At 36.0% G+C, this 11310-nt stretch overlaps 1 long non-coding RNA gene across 1 annotated transcript; it reads right to left on the reverse strand.

The window, feature by feature from the left end:
- Positions 1–234: 234 nt before the first annotated feature.
- LOC109199694 (uncharacterized) lies at positions 235–5011 on the reverse strand. Its single transcript, XR_002060006.1, has 2 exons — positions 4981–5011; positions 235–855 (listed from the first exon to the last, which is right to left on the reverse strand). It is a non-coding gene; the product is annotated as an uncharacterized LOC109199694 (long non-coding RNA).
- Between the last annotated feature and the right edge of the window lie 6299 nt (positions 5012–11310).

Genomic DNA, 11310 nt, shown 5'->3' on the forward strand with positions numbered 1-11310 from the left:
TTTAAAGCAAATATGAGCTGTGATGGTGTGGTGATCAGATGACAGGCGATGGGGATTCTTCAGCTGGATGTTCTGCAGCAGTCAGGAAACAGGAAGTCTGGGTTCTCAGGGCAGCCTCTAGATGACAATTGTAACTGAACACTTACACTGAGTGACAAAAAAGGGTTTGTCCTTAAATAATAATAGTATAAACTTGTAGTCAAATGTTATAGCCAATGAAACAGACTTGAAAAATGTATTTGAATCAAATTTAATATTTATGTGAATATAGCACTCTGAATATATTACAGAATAGTCAGATTATCTTATTACAAATAAACCTTATAAAAGGTGTATATTTTATACAATGTATCAAAGTAATTGCACCAGTAAGCCAAACTATCAGTGTTTATTCCAAAGTGTAATGCCAAGTTAAAACTACAAATGTAGGGCTGTATAAGTAGTTTCTACTATAAGTTCTACTGTACTGCAATTCTACTACTGTATATTCAACTTTCTAATTGTTATTTTCCAGCAAAATGAATGGAGAGAGTTTAATGACAGGAAAGAAGGAGCAGTGAGAGCAGAGATCTCTCAGAATTCTGAATACAGATTGACAAAGTTCTGGTAACTTCAATTGCCAAAAACAGGGATCAGGTAAAACTTGGATTTCTCAAAACTTGGATTTCTCAAAACGAGATAGAGTGCTTGGGATAGACTGATACAAGATAGAATGGCTGTCAAATTAGATAGAGCAGTTGGGATAGAGTGATACAAGATAGAATGGCTGTCAAATTAGATAGAGTTGGGAGAGTGATAGGATAGACAGAATTGCTTGATAATGATAGAGGGAGAGGGTTTTCTGCAGCAGGTCACCTGTAAGACACAAAAGGACTGGAATTAGTCATATTTGCAATATGCTTGGATTTACCATATTCTTCAGACTATATGGCGCACCTAAAATCCTGTCATTTTCTCAAAAATATACAATGTGCCTAGTGTATCGATTCTGGTTATGCTTACTGACCTCAAACTGGATTTCTGTGGTACACAGCGCTCAAAATTCTGTCAAATATTTTAGTAAGACTTTGGTAAGCTACAAAGCTGCGCTGCTTGATGTATTGTCAGAGCATTATGGCTACCATAGTCAGGACCCTCGCAGAGTAATTTGTACGGTGCTTCAACATAACATTATGGTGTGTGTACAAGGACCTGGCACATGTTAAGAGACATGCTTATGAAGCAGATTTCAAATTGATCAACCCATGAAGAGTTTGATGGATTTGTGGATGAGGAATGAACTGAAAAAGTGAGTGTATTGTTCTGTATTTTATGTGTTACAACTGAACAGTGTTGAGAGTTGTTGTGAATGACTTGAATAAAGTTTGACTTATCTGACTGTTTGTTTGGCTTAATGTGCCTTAAAAACAGACTTGTTTATTGACATTATGCCTTATAATCTCAAAAATACAGTAAATGTAGGGCTTTAAATACTAAAGAGTTCTACAGTAAATTATTGGACTGAACAGAATGACAATGTTTAACAAATGATGGTGGAATTGTTATAGGACATTTTTGCGTTCTATTAAAACAATAAACTAAGTCTATAAAGTCAAACCAAGACGTGCTGCTACAGTAACTTACTGTAAATATTATATGGTCCAAATAAACCCGCACACTGAGGTTACAGCAGACAGTTTCAGGCCTCCTGCTTTAAACACTTTATATCCATTAAACTCAAAATTATTTATTGACTGGCCAAAAAGAACACAAAACCTTTCTCACATTTCCTAAAAACATCTTGATGATCAGCAAGAGCTGTGCGGACTCACTGTACTAAACTGAATCTTCTAAAGTGAGAGAAATATCTCAGAAAAACACCAGCATTAAAGTCAAATATGGTGCTGTTACTGTGATGGTCCAGAGTTCCTTTAATACTTCAGGACCTACATCAACTCATCAGGTCCTGAGCTTAATCACACTTGGGATTTGCAACAGGAAATTGATCTGAAGCACACAAGCAAGTCCAACTGACTAATCAGAATCTCGACTTTAATGAAATTGAGATCCTTGAAATGATTTCAAAACACTATTTTTGACCTTAATTAAGGCAACTCAGAAATTAAAGTGGACCAAAATCCCCCAGTGATGTAAGTCAGTCATTACTATTTACTATAAATGCTTGATGGTAGTTGTTGCTATCAGGGCTTTCACAGCTGGGTATTAGAGAACAGATAGCTCTGGTTTGGTTTTCTCTGCTTCATACATGAAATCATCACTTTAAAACTGCTTGTATTTGTATTTATCCAGGTCATCCTTGTTAGAAGATTTGAAACATGTGACAAAAAAGCATAAACAAAATAAATCTGCAAGGAAGAAAGACTTTTCCCAGCACTGTACCTCAGACAAAACCTTTACTTACCAGACTTGAGACAGTCTAGACAAAGGAACCAAAACATCAGATCACTGTTTAACGATTCAGACTGTTGAGCCTCTTCACACACAATCCAATTTACTGTGACATTAAATAACTAGTCAAATCCTCAATTTCTTCAAGCCTTTATGAACCCACTGTAGTCTAAAGAGGGCACAATTTAATTGCAGAGTCTCAGATGGCTTTAACATGTTTAATAAAAACATTTGTACTACACAATTGCAAAGAATAGGCACCAATATTTGTTGGCACAAATGCAGGATATACCAAATATTTCGTACACAGAAGCTTTGTGGCTCCAACATTTTCTATCACAAGTCAGTTCTAATAATATGTGAAGAACGACAACTTTTAATCTCATTTCAGATTAAAAATGTTGAATACAAATTAATTATTTAAATCAGAAGCAACAGAAAACCACAACAACAACAGTGGCACACCATTTTTTTTTAATGAAAATTTCTTAAAAATATTACAATAAAAAGTCATTCCATTGTACTTGTTGCTAACAATATTTATGTGTTATGCAGTTTATCCCTTTTTGGCAACATTTATATTTAATTTTAAAACCTTGGCTTTAATATACCTACTCACAACTGTACTTCTCTTACATTTTATTATTGCTTAAGTGTTTAAGCTATCACTTACAGTCACTCAGGCAAAATACTTCTAGTGTTTCGACTTCATGCTAATTCATAAGTGGAATGAAAGAGACAATAAAAATCGATAGCTGTGGTGCTCTTATGTGTTTAAGGTACCACCTATACTCACCTAAAGCACTTTCATAGTTTTGCTTGATACTTAAATCCACAAACATGAGGAGAAATCGAACAACTGCATAAAGATATCTCTGACATTTAACTATGTTTGGACTTGATAAGCCATCAAAAATTAAAATCAGAGAAAAATGGGCTATTAAACTTCATTGACATTTTCAGGGGCAGTCAGTGGTCCTGTGTGGGGGCTTTGCTGCTACAGATTCTAAATCCTAACTATCTGTTTTTGCTCATGAGTGAATGGCAAGATGACACAAATAGCCAAACTACTATAAGTAAATTACTAAACATTACCATTACTGTCTACTTACCAGCAAAGGCAAAACCAAAGATCTGTTCACTCTGTGTAACAAAAGACAAAGAACAAAAATAAAGGATCAGACAACTCCAATCAGCATTAGAGTCAATACTGCATCACTCTGTGTAGTCCAAAAGATTCCGGAAACTTCTTTGTTAAACACAGCTGGAATACAAACAACAACTCTCCTCTGTTTTCTTTTTCCCGCACCCTAATAAAGATTATCATCTTCATAAAGGTAATATGTAGTTTTATCCATTTGCAATAAGCCACACAAGTTTCTTAGTCATGTAATGCTCCAAAATTTAGGTTCGATTACTTAAGAGAGTAGATATCGTAACCAATGATTTGCAACACCTAGCACTGCACACTTTATCAAATGGTGATGTCACAATTTAAAAGTAGGCAACAATAACAAATGATAGCTTGTATGGAATGTTTGTAGGGGTTAACATTTGAGGTGGCCTGAATTCAAATTCTATTAACACAATAAAAACAAACAGAGTCTATAAACTTACACCAAGATGTGCTGCTACAATAACCTACTGTAAATACCATATAGTCCAACAAAACCAACACACTGGGGTTAGAGCAGACAGTTTCAGGCCACCTACTTAAAATTCATGCCACATCACATGTTCCTTAATCCCCAAAGTTCTCAAATCCTTGTTTCTGTGTGTACTTACCTGGGACAACAGTACATCATAATATCTGGGTACACAGAAACAGGGATTTGAGATCCGTTAACATAAAAGTAAACAATACTTTACTCAGTATGACTTTTGGCAAAATGAGAAATTTGGAGATGGATGGTTCCTACAAAACAGTTTCTACATATTTCAGTCACATTTGGGGTATGTTTAATACACAGCCATAAGCACTCCACTAAATCTAGGATGTACTTTTAATGGCCGATTTAAAGGCCTAATTAAAAATGTAGTATGATGATAATTTCTTTGTAGATCATTTAATCATAAAATACAGAAATGAGTGCTGTATCTGTGCTTTAGATTTTTTCCAGTCATCAACAAAATCTTTAATTAAAAGACTAATTAATGTAATTAATGTAATACATCAGCAAAATTTGACAGACAATATAAATCAATACCTGTGCAGCTCTTAAGTGTTTGAGCAACCACTTATACTGACTCTCCTAAAACACTTTCATTGTTTTGTCTGCTACTTAAATCCACAAACATAAGGAGAAAATGAACAACTGTCTAAAGACATCTAACATTTAACTATGTTTGGATTCAATAAGCCATAAGAAATTTAAATCATACATAAATGGGCTATTAAACTTCAGGGACATTTTCAGGGACAGTCAGAGGTCCTGTGTGGGGGCTTTGCTGCTACAGGTCACAAATCCTGTGTTTTTGCCAATCAGTAAATGGAAACATATCACAAACAGTCAAACTACTGTATGTAACTCGTCAAATGTGCTACGCAGTGCCAGGTTCATACTGCTTCAGTTACAATCACTGTTTACTTACCAGCAAAGGCAAAACCAAAGATCTCTTTCACTCTGTGTAACAAATGACAAAGCACAAAAATACAGAATGAGACAACTCAGATCAGCATCACAGTCAATACTGCATCACTCTGTGTAGTCCAAAAGATTCAGTACACTTCTTTGTTTACCACAGCTGGAATATAAACAAAAATTCTTCTCTTTTTTTCTACACCTTATTAAAGATTACTGTCTTCATTAAGGTAAAATGTGGTTTCATCCATTTGTAATAAGCCACACAAGTTTCTCAGTTATGTGATAGCTCTATTAGTTTGGTGCTATTAGATAACACAGTAGTTTTCATAAGCAATGATTTGCTACCTAGCACTGCACAATTTATCAAATTCTGACATCACAATTTCAAAGCATGAACAATCATAAATGAAAGCTTGGATGATATATTTGTAGGCTTCAACATTTGAGTTGGTCTGCATTCAAATTCTGCTTCCTAAAAATATTATCACCTGCACACAGTATCATTTAGTATCATTTAATATGCTGTTGTTTTAAATATCTACATATCATATTAATAATATTAATGGCGCACTGCTGCATTTTATTTATTTGAAGGTGGCCTTTTTTACATTTCATTAATCTTTCACAAAGTGAGAAGTTAAAACCTACACCTGCAGTTCTGTTTATTTAAAAAAAAAAAACCTGCACAAACAAGTGTTTGTTAAACAGTTCTTAAAAATTTACTAAAAAACTAAAATTAATTGTTAAGAGATGTTACTATTCTTATATTATGCGTTTTATCCTCACTCTCTCTCCCTTCTGTTAATTAACCCACAACACAGACACACCCGCACAGGCACGTGACTCTTTTTCTCCCGGTGTTCTGGGAATCCATCCTACCTGGGAAACCATCCTACCGTTGTTTCTGCGCATGCACACAACACGAAATTCAGTGGCAAACCATCCTACCTTTGTGAATGTCACCTACAAGCATACTTAAACAGCTAAATTTTAGTGGCAAATAGTCTTACTTTTGTTAATCTGAGCTAGAAGCATACTTTCATAGCTCCATTTAAGTGGCCTTCAGTCAGAGGCGGTAAAATGGCTCCTTTGAAGTTGCCGACCCTGCTGCTTCAGCAGCTAATCAGTGATTCTAAAATGGTGGCTCATTACCTTACAACCTAAAGAATGAGGCCGTTTTAACTGACTGATTTGTGAAGAGGAGAAAGACAGCTTCCCTAAGAGACTCAGAAACACCGAATGAACCAAATAAAACAACACAATAACTGTATTATACAATCAAATGAACCATATTCATTTTACACTGGGCCTATAGGACCGCTAGGCGTTAGCGCTTAGGTTGTTAGGGCTAGCTTACCAAATACTTGTTTAAATACTAAAATTACAACGTTTCACTAAAAAAAAAAGCAGCCATTGTGTTACTTTAATATGACTTATACTTTGACTGGCTTACAAGTCACAAACAACAACTCGGTAAATCACTCAAACAGCTTATAGACATTTAATTTCAGAGAAGAGAAGCAGAGCAGCATACCGGCAGGGATCGAGCAGAGAGTGGGCGGAGATGCAGGAGTGAGCCAGCGAAGTAAAAAAAAAGAGGCATTCACGGGTAGTGGGAAATTACAGTATTACACAAAATTGGCATTGAAAACGTGAAAGATATATATGTAAATTTAAATATTATTATACTAGATTTCTTTGCATCAGAAAACAACCAGCAGAAATTTAATTCTATAAGTTGAATAAATATTTCAAACAGGATTATTTGAATTGGAAATAATGGTTAAAAGTCATAAATAAATATAAGGTCATTATGTTAAAATGTAGTGTATTATGATAAATTTATTTAACTGCCTGGAGTAATAAGAACCGTCTTCTCCTGAACAACAACACCAAGGGGCTGGTGTTGGTGTTCACACCTAAGCATCCTCACAGGACAGTAGGAGCTGCAGAGGCTCACCTCACTGCACTGCAGGAAACAGAGGTTCAGGAGGTCCTTTAACCCCACTGCCATGAGACTTTTTAACAGTGACTCCTGACATGTTCATTGCACATTTATTTATTTTATTCTAATACGTATTGGTTGTAATCATATGAATTCTGACCTAAATGGACTTGCACCCACTTCTTCACCCCTGCTGCAGTGAGGTAAAGGTGTGGCTGTCTAAACAAGACTCTTCAGTGAGGGTTTTAAAGACAACCATCTAAACCAGGGGTCAGCAACATTTAAGACCCAAAGAGCCATTTGGACCCGGTTTGCACGGAAAAGAAAACACTGGGAGCCACAAATACTTTTTGACATCTAAAATGAAGATAACACTTCACACATTGTTTTTTACCTTTATGCTTTGTATAAACAACTATAGTGTGTTGCGTATGAAATCCATGAAATGCTACAAAGTAAATGAAATTTTATTCATTCAAATTGGGACACGCGCGCGCACACACACAGACACATAACCCATGTTCAGAAAACAATGTGTACAAACATGGATGCAAGCATAAACACTGACATACAAACATACACACACACGGGCACACAGAGACAAACAGAGCATGAAGTCAAGTTGAATCCAGTAATGGAATGCTGGTCACCAATGAATAAAAATTGAGACACACACACGTGCGCGCGCACACACACACACACACACACACACACACACACACACACAGGTGCTTCTGTAAAGTTATTAGAAGTTCAAAAACTTTTTCGCATACTGACATCGGCTTATTCAGGTTTTTTCAGCTTTATATTTTCAGCTGTATCTATGAGAGTCAAAAAGCCTGGATGTGCTCAGATTGAATCCACCAATCAGAGCTGCCACTTCTGTCTGCTTCATCAGGCTATGGAGTTGTTCCTATAAATGCAGCTGCATCACTCGGGCTTTCTGTAATGTATTTCAGACATGGAGCATTAACATAACATCTTAGCAAAAAAAATGTGACTTAAGAGAAAGATAAACACATAGCAGAAATACTATGATTTGGTCAAAATACTATAATTAAGAAGAAACACTAGATTTAGTAGAAATACCATGATTTAGCAGAAATATTATAATCAAGCAGAAATACTATATTGAGCACAAATCCAATAAAAAGCAGAAATGCTATGATTTGGTAGAAATACTATAATTAAGCAGAAACCCTAGATTTCGCACAAATCGTATAAAATAGCAGAAATAGTATGATTTTGTAGAAATACTATAATTAAGCAGAAATACTATATTTAGCACAAATCTATAAAAAGCAGAAATACTATGATTGCGCACAATAGTAATAACTTAAGTAAAAAATATTGTAAAAGCAAAATGGACAGCTGAAAGAATGGTGAACATGGTTAGGTTCCATCAAGTGTACTTGTTCAACTGTGAGAAATTCACAGAAATTAAAAAAAAAAAAATAATAATAAAAACAGCCAGGAGATACAAACAATTAAAAATATTGACACATATGGAAACACAAGTGCACAGAGGGACACACACACAGGATCCAAGCCAGTCAACCAGTGTGAATATATTCAATATATATTTGAATCCTACAATGAGATGCTGCCAAATAAGGGTCTCTCTCTCTCTCTCTCTCTCACACACACACACACACACACACACACCAGCAGCAGCAGCCAAACAGCCTGGAGCTGCTCAATTTGAATCCACCAATCAGAGAGGCTGTGTGCTTTTTCCCGCCAAAACAGGTGCACCTTTTTTTACACACACGCAGCACAGAGAGAGACAGGAATTTTGCAATGTTATGATTTGGCACAAAATCCATGATTTGGCAAAAATACTATGATTTAGCAGAAATACTATGATTGAACAGAAGTACTAAGATGTAGTAAAAGTACTTTGATTTAACAGAAATACAATTATGGAGGAGTAATACTTTAAAATGGGAGAAATATTGATACACACACACATACACAGAGCCTAAAGGGAACAGTATTTCTGCCATGGAGCGTTAACAAGAATCTGAGGTCCATATTAGAAAAGCTGCTAAAATCATAAAACTTTGCAGAATTGTAATAAATGATCAATATGAATTACTGGTCTGTGATAGTGTATTAATTTGTAGGGGAAAAAAAACATGTTGACCAAGGTGGACTTGAACCCACGACCTTTGGGTTGCAGACCTGTGTCATTACCAACTTCGCCACTGGGAAAGAGAGCGAGTACCTGGAAAACAGGGCAGTGTTGCCAATTTAGCGACTTTGTCGCTATATTTAGCGAGTTTTCAGACCCCCTAGCGACTTTTATTCTAAAAAAAGTCGCTAAAAAAAGACGTGAAAGCGCGTATCGCTTTTACTCTCAACAAGCAGCGGGTGCTGTAACGCAGTCAGTTCTTCTTTTACTCTTTTACTCTTATGCTGTTTTGTGGATCACAAGGTTTAAAACTACTTATAAACACACACACACAAAGTAACTCCACCAGAGTGCCTATTTCGGGTCACTTTTGCCGGTCCAGGCCCGGGTAAAGGAGCAGGGTTGGAATTGTGACATTAAAAAAAACAATAATTGCTAAAAGAAATTTAATTTATAGTTCTAAATAAACTCTAAATGCATTTAGGACGTTTTTTACTGGCTTTATGTCTCTTCCACGATGTTATTTCTCTCTCCAACAACATAGGTTACAATTATATTAGCATGACCAATTATGCAAATTAGGTGATGACCTCATTTAGCGACTTCTAGCGACTTTTAGGACAACCAATAGCGATTTTCCTTACTGAAGAGTTGGCAACACTGAAACAGGGTGATGACCAGTCAGAATTAGATCACGGTGAGAGGCGAAGAATGCCGTTTTTTGGAGTTACAAAACGTTGTGTAACTCAAAAGCTAGGTGGACTAGAAGCATAATTCTTGTACTGGGTGAATCAGCAGACTTTGGTGTACTTTGACTGCGATTTTCATTGCTCTTTGTACATCCGTCGCTGAGATATGACGAGAGAAGAAAGGGCAGACCTCAGATATGATTGGCTGCCTGGGGACCTGGCAGAAATATATAGTGATAGTATGATTAAGCATAAATACTACATTTAGCAGAAATACTGTATTAAGCACAAATCCTATAAAAAGCAAAAATACTATATTAAGCACAAATCCTATAAAAAGCAGAAATACTATATTAAGCAATATAAATATCCTATAAAAATCCTATAAAAAGCAAAAATACTGTACTATGATTTGGTAGAAAAACTATAATTAATCAGAAATACTATATTTGGCAGAAATACTATATTTAGCACAAATCTTATAAAATAGCAGAAATAGTATGATTCAGCACAATAGTAATAACTTAAACAGAAAAATTGGAAAAGCAAAATGGACAGCTGAAAAAATGCTGATCCTTCAAATGTACTTGTTCAATGAAAAAAAAACTCAGCAAAAAAAAGTATAACAGTCACACAATCACAAATATGGACACATATGGAAACACATGCACAGAGAGACACACACAGGATCAAATTCAGTCAACCAGTCTAAATATATTGAATTTAAATCATACAATAACATGCTCCCGTAAAAAGGCTCTCTCTCCCTCTCTCTCTCTCTCTGTCACACACACACACACACACACACACACACACACACACACACACACAGGGAGAGAGGAGCAAGCAACTTTCTAGGTCAGTCAAGCAGCCTGGGAGCTGCTAAATTTGAATCCACCAATCAGAGAGGCTGTGTACTTTTTCCCGCCAAAACAGGTGCAGCCGTTTTTACACACACTCAGCACAGAGAGAGACAGGATTTCTGCAGTGTATTTCTCATAGTGAGGATTCCCCTCAAACAAATGACCATAATTTCCTAACCGTAGGGGCTAGAATGGCCATTCTTACACCGTTTTGTTCAGAAGAGATGGAGGAATCTTCAAGTGTTGACAATTTATCATTAAAATATGAATTATTAAAGATATTTGACTTGTAATGCACCATAACTGAGTAGAGGCAAAGCAAAAACTGCCTTGACCTGCCCTCAAACAACGCTTTCTAACTCTAAATCTATTTGGAGTATCGATATCATTCTTTCACCGTAAGAGACAGCAGGCTTTGGTGAACAGTCATGGAAATTTTCAAGTCTCTGTGGAAATCCAAAAAAAAGATATGACAAGAGAAAAAAGTGGTTCATTTCCAGAGTTTGAAATCTGAAGAAATCTGAGCGAAGGACGAATTTCCTACCCTCAAACAAGTCTAACTCATTTCAGAACGGTAATAGGTGAGAAAAAAATTCTTGAATTGTGAGCATCAGGAGTGTCTGAAGATATACGGGGACAAGCCTCATGTTTTAACTTCGCTTCGTTAAGGAGATATGACGATTCGAATATGCCTCTCATTACAGAA

This window comes from Oreochromis niloticus, linkage group LG3 (assembly GCF_001858045.2).
Source record: "Oreochromis niloticus isolate F11D_XX linkage group LG3, O_niloticus_UMD_NMBU, whole genome shotgun sequence".
Taxonomy (NCBI): domain Eukaryota; kingdom Metazoa; phylum Chordata; class Actinopteri; order Cichliformes; family Cichlidae; genus Oreochromis; species Oreochromis niloticus.